Source organism: Tamandua tetradactyla (genome assembly GCF_023851605.1).
Source record: "Tamandua tetradactyla isolate mTamTet1 chromosome 4 unlocalized genomic scaffold, mTamTet1.pri SUPER_4_unloc_1, whole genome shotgun sequence".
Classification (NCBI taxonomy): Eukaryota; Metazoa; Chordata; class Mammalia; order Pilosa; family Myrmecophagidae; genus Tamandua; species Tamandua tetradactyla.
Window position 1 is genome coordinate 107,866 of NW_027518240.1, and position 20,460 is coordinate 128,325.

Below are 20,460 nucleotides of genomic sequence, written 5' to 3' on the forward strand. Positions count from 1 at the left end.
GGGTATTTGGGATATGTCCATTCTAACCTTTTCATGTTGGAAGGGGCTGTCGGTAATATGGGATGCAGCCAGTTGGTGTTGTGGAGAGGCTGGTTCCTCTGCGTTCAGGACTTCTCTGGTCTGGGGATCATTGTGGACGTTTTTAAAACTGTATATAAATGTAGCAACAGAAGAGAAGGGTAATCAACTTTGCCTCATGAAAAGACATTGAAACCTCTGTTGAGATACTCAGATTAAATCTTGAAAGTTGAGCAAGTCAACATTGTGTGCATTATAAGTTCAGGATAGGGAAGTAGTATTTGTGGCAGATGTTATAGCAATTTGTTAACAATTAGAAATTGAGTATAATTAAAGTCTTATTTGCCCAGATACTAGAAAAGTCACCAAGAGCTAATGAATAACTTTGTATTTACCTCCTTCTTAAATTATTTATTGCAGTAATAATCAAACTTGGTTATACATCAGAATATCTTAGAGGGCTATTAAAACACAGATTGCTAGACCCTACCCCAGAGTTTCTGATATAGTAGGTTTGAAATGGACCAGAGTATTTACATTTCTAACAAGTTCCTAGCTGATGCTGATGGTGCCAGTCCAAGAACCATTGAGTCATGTAGCCTTCCTGTGTGTCTGGCACTCTGAAATATAGTGAGTATATTAAAATGAAAAGAAGTCCCCCTGCCCTCAAATTGCTTATGATAGGGTTGTGGGGACAGACAAGTAAATACACAATGCGAAGGATACAGTGATATGTGGAAGTAAAGGTTGTTATGAGAATACATCGAAGGGTGTCTAACTTAGAATGAGGCCAGAGACTGCAAGTGTAGAGGATTCTCTATCAGGGATTTAATCCTGAGTCAAGTTAAAAAAATACTGCAAAAATTCAGAAAGTAGGAACAAATAGAAAAATAAGCTGAAATCAGTAACACTGGTAGATGGAGTCTTCGGTGTTGTCATTAAGAAATTTTTGATCAAATTTTTTAAAACAAGCTTTTGCTTATAGAGATAGGACAGTGTACATCTGATTAGTTACATTGCAGATATAAAATATTCCCTTCCTTTGCTAGTTTTTTTCTACTCATCTTCAGCTGTTTCTAAGATGGCAATTAGAGAAAAATGTTTATCATATGTGATTTTATTTTTTTGCAAAAACTGCTAGAAATTTCATATATGTCAGAATGCAGGCAAGACTGGACAAGAGTCAGAAGAGTCAGATCTGGTGAGAGAAGCACTGGGTTAGGCGTGTACCGAGCACGCCCGTGAGCAGGACCAGCTGTTTCACTGCACCTGTGGGCTAGGTGGAGACTCTGAGACAGAGGAGGAGGAGGGGGAGGCTGTGGACCTGGGCAGGGGTGGACATACTCTCCCTTGAGAGTGAGGAGCTAGGGCAAGAGTTGATTAGGAGTATATTTGAAGTTGGTTTGTGACCTGGATGAGTCTTTTTGCCCAGCAAATGGAAGAATGAATATGATGAGTGCTGCACTATTTTAGAGAAAACTCAGAATTGCACTCATGAAGTTGTGTGTTGGTGACCTGTTAATGAGGCCTCCTGGCCTACGTGGTGACCTCAGCGTAACAGGTGGACACCTTAAAGGATTAAGGACTGTTGGCCGCAGCTATGACCCTAAGGAATGTTAAAGTAAAACGAGAGAGAGACTGGGATCAGGGGATCCGGAGACATCAGTCTTCAGACAAGTTTATTTTCAGCCAAGTACAAAATTATATACTAGCAAGAAAGGTGATCAAGGTTGTTTGCATGCAAAAGCTAAACAATGCAAAAACAAGTTCAAGGAGGTAAATACTTTTAATGCTAGGATGTTGATTTCCCTTAAGCAAGTCTCTTCCACACCTCATTGTGCTTTATCTGCATAACTCAGCTTCTACTGAAGTTCCAGATCCTGAAAGCTCAAGTCTGCATTTCCTCACAGACTTGTGTTTTCAAGCTTTAGGTTAAACAATAACCTTTTTAACTCCTACAAAGGACCTGACTTCTAGGGCTCCTAGTCCATCCAGTTCTATTTTTGTAATGAAAAGAACATGTCTATATCAATGTAGAATGTTTCAGTTTAAATAGCTATATTCCCTCCAACAAAGAGAGCAGAAATCAAGTAGAAATTGTAAGTAGAATGCTCACACTTTAAAAATATGTAGTGCAGTGTGTTTTCACTGAAGATGAGTTGTTAATGGAAATTATTCATAATATTTTTAATTGTCTTGTCTATAATGTACTTAATTAACAATGAAATCTTGTAATCTTTTTCTTAGAATACATCTGTGGATGGATACACTGAACCACACATCCAACCTACTAAATCAAGTAGCAGACAAAACATCCCTCGGTATAGAAACTCCATTGCATCAGCCACAGACGAACAGCCTCACATTGGAAATTACCGCTTACAGAAAACAATAGGGAAGGGAAATTTTGCCAAAGTGAAATTGGCAAGACATGTTCTAACTGGTAGAGAGGTAAGTTTTCATGATGCCTTTTACTGTTTCCTTAGATCTCTCCAGAGCCTTGTTAAAAAGCTTTCTTATATGTTGGAGAATCAGTGACAGTTGCAGGATGTTAAACACTGGCATATGTGCAAGTGGTACATATCTCATGGCATAAAAGCTGACCTCTTAACGTCTAGGAAAGAATCATCCTTCTATATTAGGATCTCTTAGAAATTAGTTGTGCTGCATAAGAGCCTTCCTTAGGCTTCTACCTTTCATGTGGTTTCTGAAGAACATTTCTGATTACCATTGCTAATGAACCCTAGCAACAGGGCTAGGAGAAGTTCTTAATAATTATTGCTCAAGATAAATTAGGTGTAAATATGCAGAGTCATCTACTAGTTTATATTTGTTTAGAGACCATGCTGATCAAATGTTGTTATAGAGGTGTTTTTCTTAGCTAATAAGAGAATTTGACTTCTAAAATCCCATGTTTTAAATTATGTGCATTTATATAATAAAATTTTTTATTTGCGTATATGTGTGTTATGTATACATCTCTGTGCTGGGGTCAAAGGCTTTATTTAAATAGATGTTTAACATTCTAAATTATGTAATGCTTACTGGATCTACGACATTATTTTTCAAACCTCAATAATAAAATGTTTTTAAAATAAGTCTTCTCTTTGCTGTATACCAAATATTGCCATATCCCTCCCTTTTCATTCTGACCCTGGAGTGTTCAGATACCGGCTACACTAGGCAGAAACTGAAGAAGACATTGAAATCTGTTTTGTCGGTCTGCTGTAAGTGAGCTTGGGTGGCTGATCTCTCTACTCATGGAACCATTTTATTCATATAATGATTACCTTACTGCAAGTTTATAAGCCACACCCCCCCGTTAATTGTTGCTTGTCAGATTTATAACTAAAATATTGAGATTCAAGGTGATTTTTGCTTAAAAATGAGAAATTTGGAAGAAATTACAAAGGCTTAGTATTATTGATTTAGGATCAAATAGGTTAAAGATTTTGGTCAGTAGAGTATATTTCAAGGCTGCCAGATTAGCAAATTTACCATCCAATTGTTTGAATACCAAATATGTCTAAATTATATCTAGTTGGAATGAAACAACAAATATTTTCTTCGTGTGTTTTAATTCCCTAAAATATATATTCTTAAATATAGTTTGATTCTCTTTTTTTTAGGTTGCTGTCAAAATAATAGACAAAAGTCAGCTCAATCCTACCAGTCTACAAAAGGTATTTAACTGTTTTAATAGTAATAAATAGTTAGAATATGAGTTTATTATTAATATATGATATTCTGTAATCTCAGTTATCCTAGTTTTCCTATTGGGTACAGTACTACATTTCACCAATCATATAAAGAAAATAAATATAAAACATAATTTTATCAAGTAGTTGTTTGAAAAATATCTACTACTCAAATGCATGCACCATGTGAAAGAAATTTGTCACAATTGAGTAGAATAAAATTGTTTTTTTATTAATTAAAAAAAATTAACTAACACAACATTTAGAAATCATTCCATTCTACATATGCAATCAGTAATTCTTAATATCATCACATAGATGTATGATCATCATTTCTTAGTACATTTGCATCGATTCAGAAAAAGAAATAGCAAGACAACAGACAGAAATAAAATGATAATATAGAGAAAAAAATAAAAATACAAATACAAAAAATATATATAAAAACAAACAAACAAAAAAAACTAGCTCAGATGCAGCTTCATTCAGTGTTTTAACATAATTACATTACAATTAGGTAATACAGTTTCTTAAAAAGGTCGCACAAATTTACCATATGACCCACTCCTTAGTATCTGCCCAAAATAAATGAAAATATATATCCTCATTTACATGAACTTACATGAACATTCATAGGGAACATTACTGAAAATAACCAAAAAGCACAAACTCAAATGCAACAAACTAGTGAAGAAATATACAAAACATGGTATATCCACACAGTGTAACACTGTTCAGTAAGAAAAGGAACAAAGTACTGATACATGCTATGACAGGGATGAACCTCAAAAAGATTAAGCCAAATTAAACAAGGCAGCCACAAAAGATCACATATTTTATGATTCCATTTACACGAAATGCCCAGAAAAGACGCATCTATAAAAAAAAAGTATGGGACTAGTAGTGGAAATATAGAGGAATTGCAAATGGGCACAAGGGATCTTTGGGATAATGGAAATGTTCCAAAATAAAGAAACTTTTAAAAACCTAGGCAATGGATACACCCTAGAATGTATTAAGCACATAATCAAAAAGTACAGGCAAAGTCTCTTGAGAGATGGGAGAAAAAATATGGAACTATTTAAACTTTACCACCGGGGAAACCCCTGATACTGTGTCAAACGTTAGAGACACCCAAATCAACAGGCCAAGCCCTTGATCTTGAGGTTTACTCTTGTGAAGCTTCTGTATGTAGCAGAGAAGCTTAGCCTACCTCTAGCTATGCCAAAGAGTTACTTCTGGAGGACCTCTGTTGTTGCTCAGATGTAGACTCTCTCTCTCTAGGCCCAACTCTGCAAGTGAAATTATTGCCCTCACTGCTACATGGGACGTTGACATCCCCGCTACATGCAAGGAAAGTCTCCCTGGCAGCATGGCAGACGACTTCCAGTTATTAGTCTGGCCCTGACACTGTGGGATCAACAATGTCATTCTCAACTAAAGGGGGAAAAGAAGTGTAACTAATAAAGTATCAGTGGCTGAGAGAGTACTAATAGAGTCGAGAGGCTACTCTGAAGGACGCTCTTTGCCAAGCGTCAGTTAGACATTGCTTTCTATCATAACTTGCTAAAACCATTCCAGGCAATCCTAAAGAATACCTAAGGCAATATATAAGATTCTACGAAGGTTCCATGCACTAGGGTAACTCCAGAAACCTACAACTTCCAGATGGGTCCCTGGACCAGGTAAGTCTTGAGACCTAGAAGGCCCAGCCTCTCCAGCGCATCAGCTAGTTCCATCTCCTGACCCCTTATTATTGACAGACCCTTCCAACATGAAAGTTAGAACAGCCATAGTCCAAATACCCATAAAGAGTGGGACTGAAGGATCAAATGTGATGGTGACTATACAGAGAAGGCAGGGTTTAGCAAATGAATATGATTGCTGAATCATTATACTGATATCTCTTTTAGTCTCCAGTATCTTAGAGCAACTAGAAGTAAAAACTTAAAATTGTGGAACTGTAACCCATAACCAAATTTTGAAATCTGTTCTACAACTAATTGTTGTGCTGTGAGATGAAATTTTTTGCTTCTTTTGTATATATGTTATTTTTTACAAAAGAAGAAAAAAATCGATTGTGATGATAAAAAAATATTTATGCCTTCTAGCCTCCTATGTTCTGGAGCAGCTAGAAGGAAAACTCTGAGATGATTGTATGATAGTTCATGACAAATGCTGGGATCTGTCCTGTAACTAATTGTTCAAGAGTGCTTTGAAAACTTGCTTGTTTCTTTCTTAGCTTTGTATATATGTTACATTATACAACAAAAAGTTTTTTTAAAGAAATTAATTTTCAAGTCCACAAAATACTCCTCCATTCTAAGAGAAAGAGAGACATGATTTTATCCACTTAGGAAAACTGCTTATTCTTTGGGTATCAGGTTAGTAGGTGGCATTTCTATTAGTAAAGGTGAGAAGCCTGTCAAATAGACTTCTTTAAAGACTCATCATGAATGGCAAATCTTGCAAGGGTGCCTACAGATAGGACAGGACTCTTCTCAAGGTGCAGTTTTCAACAGACTCTAAACACATAAACTAGTGGCTGGCTGAACCCCCACAGCATTCCATGACACAGAATAGGCTTCTCAAACTATCTGTAGTGAAGCACAAGTTTTTTTAACCCCAACGGTCCCAGATTGATACTTTTAAAAATTCTACTGAAATATCATGAAAAATGTAACAAACAAAAAATATCATGATGATTCATACTGTTGTTTCTAAATGCTTTCTCACAATTTCTGAATTTATCAGTTGCAGACCATTAATAGTTTCCCTCAATTTATGGCTCACACTTTGACTAGCACTGATTTAAGCATGGTAAAGATAACTAAAGCAGGGATTATTCAGTCTTAAAACTCATCCACTCATTTAATAAATATTTAGTAAGCAGTCCTGTGCTAGATAAATACTTCAGGAGTGATCCTGTGAAACGTCTGATTTTCAGTACCATTTCTGCAAGACTATGCCGTTACTTGAAGGGTCATGTTTCTGCAGGCAGCTTGCTAAATGGAGTTATCTTTAACCGTGTATGTTTTACTTCAGTGGCCCCCAACTGGCCTCCTTTATCCAAACAGACAATTCTCAGCAAAAGGCCAATTTTCCTGTATTTCTGGATATATTAGATCATTTTAAACTCCTGACTTCATTTTATATGTAGTGTGTAAGTTTACAAAATTAAAGACACATTACAAATTTCCATTCAAATTTGACATTGGCAGTTTTCATTAGTTTGCAGACTACTCCAAATCATGAAGTTCAAAGATTAGTACTGCAGTCCAGTGACGGATTTGGTTCCTGAGTTTCTGTCACCACCATTCAGATGTTTTTGAGAAATTCCAACTAAACAGCTTTCATGTTCAATTTTCCTTTGTAACATCAGTTGGATATCCTCATCTTCACTTTCCATGGCAAGGGCTACTGGACCAACAGGTGCTACACTGGCACACCACCCGCCCCCACAAGTGAGGCAGCTTAATATTTCAGGGCATGCAATTTTAGGTGACATACTGATGACTGATGATACACAGGTGTTCACTGTGTAACTGTCCAATTCACTTAAAGAACTACCCCTCAAGCCCTGTGCGGCAGAGAAGTCAGGATTTGGAGTTTAAAAACCCCAGATTTCAATGGTGCAGTTTTGTGACCCCAATCACCTGTTTAACTCCAGCTTCACTTTCCTCATTTTGTAAAATGAAAATAGTAATATTCTCACCGGGTACCTGCAAGGGCAAATAAAATCATGTGAAGGTGCAAAACAACTGTAGTTGTTACACATTGTAAAAAGGTTCAGAGCCTGGTTGTTTTCAGGGATATCTGAAATCACAGGCACTTCAAATTCAGTAGGATTGGGTAAAGAACATTCACACATTTAAATTATCTTCAGGGTCAGATTAAAAAAAAAAATTGTGGGGACCGGATAAAAATTTAGAAAGTCTAAGGACCAGTACTGTATTCTTTCTAGAAGACAATAAGAAAAAAAGGATTTTACTCACATGGTTTCATACTCGGTAAAACCTCAAAACAATAACTTGCTTTAACCCAAGAAGTAGTTCGCAAACAACAGCATTTTGGTAGGCCGTGTTTATTCTCAGTAAAATGCATAGGGGAAGCAAGATATTATATACACGCGTCTAGACTTCCAGCTTTAAAACCGAGATCGGACCTGGGCTGCCGGAGGGAGCCGGTCCTCACAGGCACCCGCGAGTACACGGTGCACTCGGGGCAGGCGCAGGCCCCAGGAGGAGTGGTGGCTGTGGCACGTGCCATCCTGCTCAAACCCTGTCCTCCGGCTCACACACTGCCCTCTCCTGCTCACACCCTGCCCTCATGCTCACACCCTCCTCTCTCTGGCTCACACCCTGCCTTCTCCTGCTCAAACCCTGCCCTCTGGCTCACACCCTGCACGGGCTCCACCCAAAGCCACTGGGCGCAGGGGGTGGGGCCGGGCCCATAGCCTTGCGTAGGGCAGTCCCAGAAACGGCAGCGGAATCAGGTGGGTCGTGAAAGCGGCTCACGGGGAGCACGACTGGAGGGCCCTCCTCTTGGCAGGAGACTCATCTTCGGCCTCGCCGCCTCCTGAGGGCACCAATCCCCTCAACAGCCTCGCCCACACACGCGCGCACACACACGCACGGCGAGACGGCGCGAGCGCACGCACTGGTCCGCGAACGTGGACGGAGCACACAGCTACTCCGCACAGCCTGCGGGAAAGCGAGAGGCGGCGCCCCGAGGGGCGGAGGAGAGCAGCCCGGCGGCACGACCACGGACCCACGAGGCTGGGAAGCGCGAAGGGGTGGCCTGTGGGCCAACGCGAGCAGAAGGCAAGGCCGCCTGCTGACGGGACGCGGCGGCGACGCCCGGGCGGCCCCGCAGTGTCTGGAGCGGCTCCTCCCGGGCCGGGGGGCGCGCGGCCGGCGGCCTGCAGGGCCCCACCCCGAGAAGCCCGGGCTGCCGCTCGGTGGCGAGGCCCCGTGAGAGAGGGCGGACCCGAGCCGCTGTGGCCGCGCCCGCGGGTGGTCACTCACATCTGATACTCGTCTATCGCCTCCACCAGCTGGCCCCAAGAGTCGAAGTAGCGCCTCTCCTAAGACTGGCGCCCCAGCGCTGCAGCAGAGTCCTGGTGACTTCCGACATGGCCGGTCCCCAGCCTGTGCCCTCCCGCCCCTTCCCCAGCAGGGCCGGGCTCTGGGGCGCCATCCTCCCCGGGTTTGGCCCTGACACTAACAGGACCATGAGGATCCGCTACGGTCCCAACCGCCACCCAGTGAGGAGCCGCCCAAGCCTATTTGCAGCCGCAGCCGAACTTGGCGGCTCCAAAGCGGTCGACCCGCGCAAAGCCCGCCCCCGAGGACCCGCCCCGGGTTTGGTTGAGGCCGCCCCAGTCCTCCGCGGTAGCCATTGCTGTCGGGGTATTGACCTCGGCCCAGTGGGAGGCCCGGCCAATTCCTTTTCTCTCTGAGCATACCGCGGCAAAAGAGGTAAGTCCCTGGAGGGGAAGGAAGGAAAGGCTGAGGAATGGAGTATTCTCAGGGGGCTGCTACACAGCGGACACCCTCCGCCCCTAAGCAGCAGCTTCCGCCTCGGTACCTGTCATGGCTGCCCCAGCCACTTGACCCTGCTGGGCTCTGGCTGGCTTTCCGGCAGTTTTTTTCCGACTCCCTCTTTTTCTTACTTGGGGGCTTGCACATTTCCTTTCTTGCCTGAGGAGACTGCTGTGCAAACTCGGAGGAATCCGTCTGTATGTCGTGAGGAAGGGCGCCACCCAGTAAGACCCCACCCCGGCCGTTTCCCCAGAGGCCCAAACAACAGGATCTTCCCCTTTTACGGGAGTCACCGTAGACCAGTGTCCCCTCCACCTTCCCATAGGGGTCCAACAGTCTCCTGGTGCGTTGAATCAAAGGAAAGAAGGAAGATCCATAGTGACCCGATTCAGCGGTATTCACGGCTCAATTTGCCGAAGGTTCTTGCCCAGGCAATGCCGCCAGCATTGTGAGGTGTGTAAGCTAACTGGGCACGTTTCCGGCTGTTTGCCCGCGTTCCCGGGTTGATAGTATCGGCATTCCACAGACAGGGCTGTTCGGAGCGTGGGCGCGGGGCTGGGCCGCCGCCCCCGACGGCACCCGCGGGAAGCGCGACCGGAAGTGGGTAGGAAGTGGGCGCTCGCGGCGCTGGCGGCCTGGCCCCAGGTAGATAGGAGCGGGGTCCCGTGTCCGGAATCGTTTCCCTCCGTGGACAGCTCACCCGCCGAGTTCCTGAACGCTGAGGTGAAAAGATGAGACGGGAGAGCACCCCTCTCGCTCCTGAAGTGATGACAGACCAAACCTCAGGCGGTTGCCGCCGGGCGCCGGGAGGCCGCCCTTCCCGGAGGAACTTGACCTTCACGGCGTCAGGTGCGCGCGGACCCGTCTCCAGGCGGCGTGAGGCAGGTGCGCGTAGACCCGTGTAGGTGCCGAGGCTGTAAAGGAGCGCTCCGTGGAGGACGTTCAGGTGATACTTTAAAAAGGTGTAAGCATTCAATTTTCAGTAGGTGCTTGGGGCGTTTTCTGATTAAATATCGGATGCGCCTCCGAGCCGTTTTTGTCACAGTACGTAAATTTAAGAGAAGTGCTTGAAGTAGTTATTTCGTATTTTTCTAATAATAACAAAAGTCAGTTGACAACCTCGTATGATGCATTCAAATTAAGTGCACCTTATCAGAATTTCATCTTCATTGCTTCCTAACAAAGAATCTGATTCCCATATTTAAGTCTTAGGCGAGGTCTTCGTGTGTTATGTGCGTTATCTACCCAGGGACTTTTAGGCAAGGAACAGATTGCGTTTCTCAAACCTCAGAGGTGTGGGGTTTAATTTTCTTTTTAGTTGACATTTCAATTTAGTTATTTTTTAAATGTTTTCGGTTTTAGAATAGAAATAATTGAAGTAAACGTGTTACTTTTTATTATGCAAACATTGATGCTTATAAGCTATTTTATGGAAAATACGTTGATTATAGAACAGACGCTATAATTCTATTGCCGGCAGCAATATAATGTAAGAAATGTAATAAATATAAAACCCGTTTGTTTGTAAGTAGCCTTCCTAAATGAGGGTCATCCTGTGAACCTTTTTGGAAATTACGTTCATCTGGTCCTGTGCCCTTCTATTTGCATCTGTCCAACCCAAGTCTAATACTTTGCTACTCAAAAGTGGGGTCAGGAGAACAGCTGCATGAGCCTCTTGTGGGAGCTTGTTAGAAAGGCAGATTCTTCAACCCCGCACCAGACTGTTGAATTAGAATCTTCATTTTAACAAAATTTCCTCCACCCCATCCCCCCACCCAGGTGTTTTCTTAGGCACACTGAAGTTTGAAAATCACTGCTCTATTTGTACTTAATGGGGCAAATTTCCAAATACTGTTCTTTTTATGGGTCTGATCTAAACTACCATGAATAGGCAGTCAATTAGTATAAGATTTACTTATAGCATTAAATTATTTATATATATATTTCTTTCATATGTAAGATATATACCCACATATATACTACAGTAAACTTTTCTTTTAAAAATATTTAATATACTATTTACCGGTTTATTAAGTGTTACTGTCTTTATTTTATATTTACTTTTTTCTGTAGACAACATCTATGGAAAATTATCCATTGGCTTCATATTAAAAACCAGAGCTCCTGTCTCTTTTAACTACAATTTGGTTGCTGGTCCTGCTGTTCCAAGAGTGTGAAAGTAAGTTTTAATCAATCTGAACAAATATTGATTGAACCATCCTTGGATACAAGGAACTTTTGAGGGGACCCATGTTCAGTACAGAAATATATAATGCAGACTCCTTATAAACTCGTAAATGACATATGAAGTATTAGCTCATAGATTCTTTTTTTTTTAACTGAGAAATCTTCACATACATACATTTTATACATGTTGTACAGTTAGTGGTTCACAATGTCATCACATACTTGTATATTCATTACCATGATCATTTCTCAGAACATTTGCATCACTCCAGAAAAAGAAATAAAAAGAAAAAATTCATACATACTATACATCTTACTTTTCCTCATAGATTCTTTTAACTTTTTTAGCCAACCAGGCCACGGTCCTTATTTTTAGATACGTAAACTGAGTCCCAGAGAGTCTCAAACAATCACAGAAAAAGAGTTCAACAGTATATTATAACAGTACAAAAGATAACATGAAGTAGTACATTGCTACTGTACCTTGACCAGATAATAAATTCATTGAGTTCAGATCAGGCAGAGATCCCTGTGACCATATTAGGAAAAGGACATGACCATGTTTTAAAACTTCAATTTCTGTGTGAGACTAAAGAGAGAGATGTTTATTGGCTGCAAAATTTTTATTTTGTATAGTGCATTTCCTAATTTAACTTGTATGATCAATTTAGTTGAACACGATAAGTACATGAAATCTTAAATAGGGCATGAGATTTTGTTGGTTTGTCCAGGTTAGTGTGATGCCCCTATAAATCCCAGAGTAGTTTGGGCAGTAAATAAGTATTTGCAAAGTCCCCTTGGGGGAACAGGGGGAAAGGAGGAAATATCCATCTTCCCAATTTGAGAGTGTCTGATGTTCTCAGGATTGGTTGGCACAAACAATTCATAGGCTGAGCCCTATGAAACTTACTCCTACAAAGGATAGGCTAAGCCTACTTAAAATTAGGCCTAAGACATGCAACTAGGTGAATGAACCTTAACAGCTGTATGTTGAATGAAGTATCAAGAAGAAAAAGACAAATATGCCTCAAACATATGGACTAACTATAATTTAAAAATTCAGTGAACTAAAGTGAGAGCATGGGTTATCAGATTGGGGCCTGTTGTAATGGGTCCTAGATTTTAAGCTCTTAAAGCAGTCACATATGTTCAGGAGATGTAACTGTTAATTCTAAATTCTGAGATACTGAACTGTTTGTATTTGACATGGTCTTTCCCAGAAACTTTGAGTATTTATGTGACACCTGAGACTCAGTCAAGAGCTCTGAAGCTGTGAAAGTCAGTAGTACCCCCATACAGGAACTATTTAAAAAGTTGAAAAAGCGATCATACATTGAGTAGAGATAGGAATGAAGCTGATCTGGATAGAACTAAGTTATACCAGAAGTCTGGGTAAAGGATGATATCATCCATATTTTAAAACTTCGACTTCTGTGTGAGACTAAAGGGAGAGATGTTTATTTGGTACAAAATTTATATTTTGGGTGGCGTTACCTAATTTGATTTGTGTGGTCAGTTTAGTTGAACACCATAATTACATGGAATCTTGCATATGGCGTGAGATTTTGTTGGTTTGTCCAGGTTAGTGTGATACCCCGATAAATCCCAGAGTGATTTGGGCAGTGAATAAAGAAGTATTTGCAAAGTCCCCTTGGAGGAAGGGGGACTAAGGAGGAAATAATCCACTTCCTTAATTGAAGAATTTCTGATATTCTATCAAGCAGTGGGGGCAATCAATAGGCCGAGCCCTCATTCTTGGGGTTTGCCTCTATGAAATGCCTACCCTGCTAAGCCTACTTAAAATTAAGCCTAAGAGTCACCCCCAGAGATCCTCTATTGTTGTTCAGATGGGGCCTCCCTCTATAAGCCAATATGGCAAGTAAACTCACTGCCCTCCCCCTCTAAGTGGGACATGACTCCTAGGAGTGTAAATCTCCCTGGCAAGGTGAGACAGAAATCCTGGGATGAGGTGGGACCCAGCATCAAGGAACTGAGAAAACCTTGACCAAAAGAGGAAAGAGAAATGAGGAAAAATAAAGCACCAGTGGCTGAGAGATTTCAAACAGTCGAGAGGTCATACTGGATGCTATTCTTATGCGTTATATAGTTATCTCTTTTTAGTTTATGGTGTATTGGAGTGGCTTGAGGGAAGTAGCTGAGACTGTAGAGTTGTGTTCCAGTAGCCTTGTTTCTTGAAGATGATTGTATGATACAGCTTTTACAATGTGACTGTTTAGCTTGTGAAAACCTTGTGTCTGATGCTACTTTTATCTAGGATATGGACAGCTGAGTAAAAGATATGGATAAAAAATTAATAGATAATGGGGGGACAAAGGTTAAATTGGTAGATAGAAACACTAGTGGTCAATGAGAGGGAGGGGTAAGATGTATGGTATGTAAGAGTTTTTTCTTTTTCCTTCTTATTTCTTTTTCTGGAGTGATGCAGATGTTCTAAAAAACGATCGTGGTGATGAACACAACTATGTGATGATATCATGAGCCACTGTACACCATGTATAGAATGTATGTGTGTGAAGATTTCTCAATAAAAAAAAAAATCAGCAGTTCTTGGAAAAAAAAAAATTAGGCCTAAGAGTCTCCCCCCGAAACCCACTGGTTGCGCAGATGTGGCCTCTTTCACTAAGCCAATTCAACAGGTGAAGTCACTGCCCTCCTTCTATGTCGGACATGACTCCTAGGGCTGTAAATCTCCCTGGCAATGTGGGACATAAGTCCCGGGATGAACCGGGACCCTGCATCAAGGGATTAAGAAAGCCTTCTTGACCAAAAGGGGGAAGAGAGAAATGAGACAAAATAAAGTGTCATTTAGTTTGAGTGATTTCAAATGGAGTTGAGAGGTTATCTTGCAGGCTATTCTTATGCATTATAAAGTTATCTCTTTTTCTTTTATGGTGTATTGGAGTGGCTGGAGGGAAGTAGCTGAAACTGTAGAGTTGTGTTCCAGTAGTCTTGATTCTTGAAGACGATTGATTGTATAAAATAACGTTTACAGTGTGACTGTGCGATTGTGAAACCTTGTGACTGATGCTCCTTTTATCTGGGGTATGGACAGATGATATGGATAAAAAAATGAATAATAAGGGAAACAAGGGTAAAGTAAATTGGGTAGATGGTAATACTAGTGGTCAATGAGAGGGAGGTATAAGGATGGTATGATTTTTTTCTTTATTAATTTCTTTTTCTGGAGTGATGCAAATGTTCTAAAAAATGATCATGATGATGAAAACACAATTATGTGATGATATTGTGAACCATTGCTTGTACACCATGTATAGAATGTATGTGTGTGAAAATTTCTCAATAAAAATGTTTAAGAAGAGAAAATAAAAGGACGTGAGCTGAAGTTTAAATAAAATTGTATGGCTTAGCTCTTGGGGTGGCAAGCTATGGCCCACATATTTGACCCACTGCTTGTTTTTGTGGAAGTTTTATTGTAACACAGTCACCCATTCATTTACATATTGCCTGTGGCTGCCTCTGGCTGTTTTCCACAACAACAACACAGTTGAATAGGCTCAAAAGAGATCTTTTGGTGGGAAAAGCTTAAAATATTTATACTATTTGCCCTTTTATAGAATTTTTTTTAAGTGTGCTAATCCCTGATTTAGATAGTTATATGGGAAAAGAGGAAGTCATTTCTGTCAGGAAAACCTTTGTTACAGGGCTTGTAAGTAGAATAGATAGTTGGAGAAAAAGAAATAGCTACAAGCGATATTTCAAAGGAGAAGTCAACCAGCCTGATGGAGTGATTTGCTCTGGGAGTTTGTCAAGGATTCAGTTTATTTAAGATATGGAACCTGGATGATCAATAAATTAATGGTACCGGTAAAAGGAAAGCAGGAGAGGTGTTGCCTTTTGTGGAAAGAAATGATTGGTGCAAAGGTCTTGCTAATCTAGATCAGGGATTGGCAAACTTTTTGTGTAAAGGGCTAGATAGTAGATATTTCAGGCCTTGTGGGCTACATATAGTTTGTGTTGCGTATTTTCCTTATTTTTATAACGCTTAAAAATGTAAAAAAAATTCTTAATTCTATACAAAATCAGCTGTGGGCCAGACAAAAGCAAGCTAGACTCCTAAAAGCAGATGAGTTGTTTATCTGTGGCATTGGGCAAATCCCTTAATTTCTTTGGACCTAATTATTCATTAGGTCCAATTCTAATCAGATTGTTCTATAAAATGAACAATCTGATTAGATATTTCTAAGGTACATTTTTCGCAAATTGTATAATATTAAGATGAACATAACTTTATACAAGTTGGGCTGCAGGTATTGTTTGAGCATCTATGTGGAAATACCAGATTATTTGAGTCTAGGCCTTCAGGATTCAAATTTGCTTGTAGTCCTGGAATCAGTCTTTCTCAGCTTCTGGTTAAATGTGTCAAACAATGACTAATTCATAAGGTAGCACATGCCATTTTCAGTCAGCTGTATGTAATTATTGGTATGTATGTTCCTTGAAGAAGTCTTCTTTGAGTTAATGCCAATGTGTAAGTACTACATCTAAACCATTCAAGATAAAGTCAGTTGAGTACGTATTTTGCCTTAGACACCTAATAGGGTCTGGGTGTACAGTCCTTTCTCTCTTGGTGCTTACAATTTAAATTTATTATTTCCTTTACACATTGGGTTTGTTTTTTGTTTTTGCATGGGCCGGCACCGGGAATCAAACCCAGGTCTCTAGCATGGCAGGTAAGAACTCTGCCACTGAGCCACCGTGGCCCACTCCATACACCATTTTATTTATACCCATTTGAGGTGCCTTCAGTCATTGTAAATGTAATATGATTTCTGGAGAGCCTTACTAAGCTAATTGTCTTCAGGAATTGGATATGAAACTGAAACAGGAGGACTTAGTTCAAAGCTGAAGATGTAGATCTGGGAATGGACGTAGTTGAAATTGTCAGAAGAGATGAGATCTTAAGAAAGAAAACCAGAAAGTCAAAGACTAAACTTTTTGGAATTTGGGAATAAGGGGGCATAGAAAATATAGAAGAAATTTTTAGAGGTAAGAGGAGGACCTTGAAAGTTTAATATTATTGGAATCAAGGGAGAAAAGAATTTCAAAAAGAAAAAGGTTACTCTGTACCATTTACTGCTGCAGAGAAGTAAAGGAAAATGGAGACGAGGAAGTACTTATAAACATGCTTTTACACTTTCTTGATAATGCAGTTTCATATTTCCTAAAATAAAGTTTTCTACTTAATAAAATATATTTTGCTATTTTATATGTAATTTCACATTTCAAAAATATTAAGAAGGGTAGTGCAACGGTGGTTCAGTGGCAGAATTCTCGCCTGCCGTGTTGGAGACCTGGGTTTGACTCCCAGAGCCTGCCCATGCCAGAAAATATATATATATTACGGAGATGCTAAAATCATACACAATCATATTAAGTTTGCACCTTTCAAAGCCTTTCATTGTGAACTAGTCACTTTAACTTACTCATTTTCATTTCCCTCAACTTGTAAATGCATGCATTTGTTAAATTTTTTAATTAAAAATTGCTGTAGATTTTTATTGCATAATGGTATCCATAATTTTCCCCTATAATTGAACTGAATTTTGAACAACTTTTAAAGCAGTTTTTAGAAGTGTCCTTTATCTTTAGTGTTAGTCATAATTAAAAAATAGATATGCGGGAGGAAGTGTTATGTTTTAAATCTCTTACATTGAAACCTTTAAGCTGCTTTTGTACAGTTCCTCCTAATATAGGTTACTTAACTTTAATGTTTTTTTCTCACATAAGTGATTTGAGAACATCCAGGGCATCATTGTTTTAGCTGTTCACTGATTTGAGCTGTAATCCAGAAATAATGACGAATGCAGCAGATTCATATTTTTTAATTTTACTAGGTTAGTTATTTTGTATAAACTTTTGAGGTTTTTTTTTAAACAACTATGCAAAAGTTCACATTTAATTCTTAGACTTTCCAAATTTGAACAGTTTAGTCATCCAGGCTGTATACTTTGAGATGCTTTAGTTTCAGAAATTTGAGAGCACGGGGTTGATATGTGGTCTTTTTAACATTTTCAGAATTAAACGTGCACGTATTATGTTAGCTCAGGACAAGTTGTGGAATAGAGAGGGTGGGCGAGGGGTTAAGAGTTTCATATAGGTATCTGCAAAAGTCATGATCTGAAAATTTTTCTAAACAGAACACTTCAGGTTTCTTCTAAAATTCAAATGTTTTGTACCTTTTTTTTTCTTTTGGGTTCATAAATTCATTGGGTGAATCTACCCAAGAAAGCAAATTATGATATATTCAAAATTTTAAGTGGGCTGATACGTTACTAGGACAGATTCCAAGGTGAGCAATGCGAAGGAAGTACTAAATGGAAGCTGGTTTTTGTGACTTTATAACCAGTAGCTAACTCATAGCCTCTGTATTTGAAGAGACAAAAATAAGGGTCTGATCACATTTTAAAAAATATCTTTATCGACAAGTGTTCACACATATACAGTCCTTAAGTAGTATATAATCAGTGGCTCACAATATCATCATATAGTTTTGCATTCATCAGAGTGAAATGAGACAAAATAAAGTGTCAATGGCTGAGGGACTCCAAACAGAGTCAAGAGGTTATCCTGGAGGTTATTCTTACACATTAAGTAGATGGCACCTTGTTATTCAAGATGTAATGGAGAGGCTAGAGGGAAGTGCCTGAAAATGTAGAGCTGTGTTCCAATAGCCATGTTTCTTGTAGATGATTGTATAGTGGTATAGCTTTCACAGTGTGACTGTGTGATTGTGAAAACCTTGTGTCTGATGCTCCTTTGGTCTACCTTGTCAACAGAGGAGTAGAATATATGGAATAAAAATAAATAATAGGGGGAACAAATATTAAAATAAATTTAGTTTGAAATGCTAGTGATCAATAGCATTGATCACTATTGAAAGGGAGGGGTAAGGGCTATAGTATGTATAAATTTTTTTCTGTTTTCTTTTTAAAAAAAGAATCCTAGGTACTTGCTAAAAATGTAGATACTGCGCCTCATTTCAGACTGACTCTTGGGTGAATCTCAGAAATCTCTATTTTTAAAGCTGCTCTATATACAATGAAATTTGAAAGCCACTATTCTCATATTTACTTTATGAAACACATACTGGGCCTTTATTTATATCTCCTTATTATTTATTAATTACCAGTATATGTGTGTGTATCTTATCTTCCCATCTCTATTAAAAGTAGGTAGTGTGTTTTCTTCATACATATTTACCAGTAGCTGGGATACTATTAGTTAGCATATGGTGCTTTATAATTTTGATTGGATGTATAATAGGCTTCATGTCTAGTACTGACAGAGTTTAATAACATGTTTAGTTCTACTTCCCAGCAGAATGCTATTTTTTAATTAGTTTCCATGGGATTTAATGTTTTTTCTTAATAGTATACCAGATATGCTTTAAGACTTGCCAGAAAAGAAAAGTAAGTTCATATTGAGGGGTTATATGCGTATGTGTTATTTTTCACATATGTGGAGCATCAGTATTAAAAAGTCTAGGCTACTATTGATTTACACTGTGTATGCACAGTGTATATGTGAAGATTTGTCAATAAAAATATTTTTATTAAAAAGTTAAGGTTACTGATAAAAGGTACTATTTTGGATAAGTGGAAGGTTACCTCATAATGACAGTATTTTCCATATCAAAATTACGGAGTCTGGTGTTAAAAGGGAAATGTTTTTTTTTATCTTTCATGGGGAAGGTCTTTCTAAATAAGACCCCAAACTAAGGAACTATAAAGAAGAAGTTTGCATATCATAAACAGAGGTACAAAACAAACAACAGGCTAGTCGAAAAAAATGCAGTTCCTATGACAAATTGTTTTTCTAATGTGTAAACTCTTACAAATCAATAAGGAAAAGACCAACAAACTAGTTGAATATAAGCAAAGGGCATCAGCAGGCAGTTAAAAGAGAGAAATACAAAAGATTTATTAGTATGTGCAAGATGCTTTCAAGAACTGAAGAATGGCGAAATAGAATGAGATACAATTTTTGGATTAGCAAAAGGGGATACTAGCAATAGGAAATTGGCGAATTATGGTGCATCGGTATGTGGGAATAATATGCAAACATTTTAAAAATGAAACTGAATTTTATGTACTGATGTAAAATTATCCCTAAAGAATGTTAGCTAGAGTGGTGAGTATAGCTACCATTGTTTATGCATATGGTTTCTAAATATGTGGCTGCGTTAAATGTATAATTTGTTATGCTGGTACATGAACAGAAGACATCTAGAAGGAACAGCAGGAAACTTCTGTCCAGAGTTTACCTTTAGGTAGGTTTTTTTTTTTCTCCATTTATAGTATCTTTTCTTTGGCTGTTGTTTTATGTATTTGTTGCTTTTTAATTAATTAATTTATTTATTTATTTATTTTTGCAGGGCAGGCACCAGGAATCGAAGCCAGGTCTCTTGCATGCATGGCAGGCGAGAATTCTGCCTGCTGAGCCACGTGGCCCTGTATTTGTTACTTTTTTAAATGCCATAATAGAATTTTCAAAAGAAATAAAGCCAGGAGTAAGAAACAGAAATGACTGAATTGTATTTATGAGAATTTATCAATTGTGTGGTTTTAGTGCCAGAAACTGTATTTATTCTCTGACTAATCTAACCACTGTCTTTAAGCGCAACAGAAGGTGAAGCAAAAGAAGTCCATCAAAGCTTAAAAATTACAGCTGGGATTTTTAAACATTTAAAGGTAAAAAATGATGTATATTCTCAATGCTTTAATTTTTGAATTTTTTTTTTTTTTGGAAGTGGGAAGAACTTTTTTCATTAGGTAAAAAGAACTAGTATGTATTCTGTTTTCATTTTGTTAACTAGCTTGTTGATGAGAGCTGTCAATCACAGAATTTTAAATGTACGAATTTTAGTCTTAAAATCAGTGAATTTTAAAATTAGAAAATCCACATTATAATATACTGCTTATTTTTTCTGTCTCTTTCCAAAAGGTAGGAGAGAGCAGTCAGGAAAATTGATA

General features: G+C 39.1%; 1 long non-coding RNA gene across 12 annotated transcripts in view; it reads left to right on the forward strand.

The window, feature by feature from the left end:
* Nucleotides 1-922: 922 nt before the first annotated feature.
* Nucleotides 923-20,460, forward strand: part of LOC143672717 (uncharacterized) — a 32,669-nt gene continuing 13,131 nt past the window's right edge. The window contains exons 1-4 of one of the 12 annotated variants that reach the window (XR_013169962.1): nt 923-2,469; nt 3,648-3,701; nt 11,333-11,438; nt 19,707-20,178. This is a non-coding gene — a long non-coding RNA (uncharacterized LOC143672717). Of the gene's footprint in view, nt 2,470-3,647; nt 3,702-8,641; nt 9,713-9,763; nt 10,206-11,332; nt 11,439-19,706; nt 20,179-20,460 lie in introns of those variants that run through there. The other 11 variants (XR_013169966.1, XR_013169961.1, XR_013169968.1 and 8 more) reach the window with 11 other exon arrangements.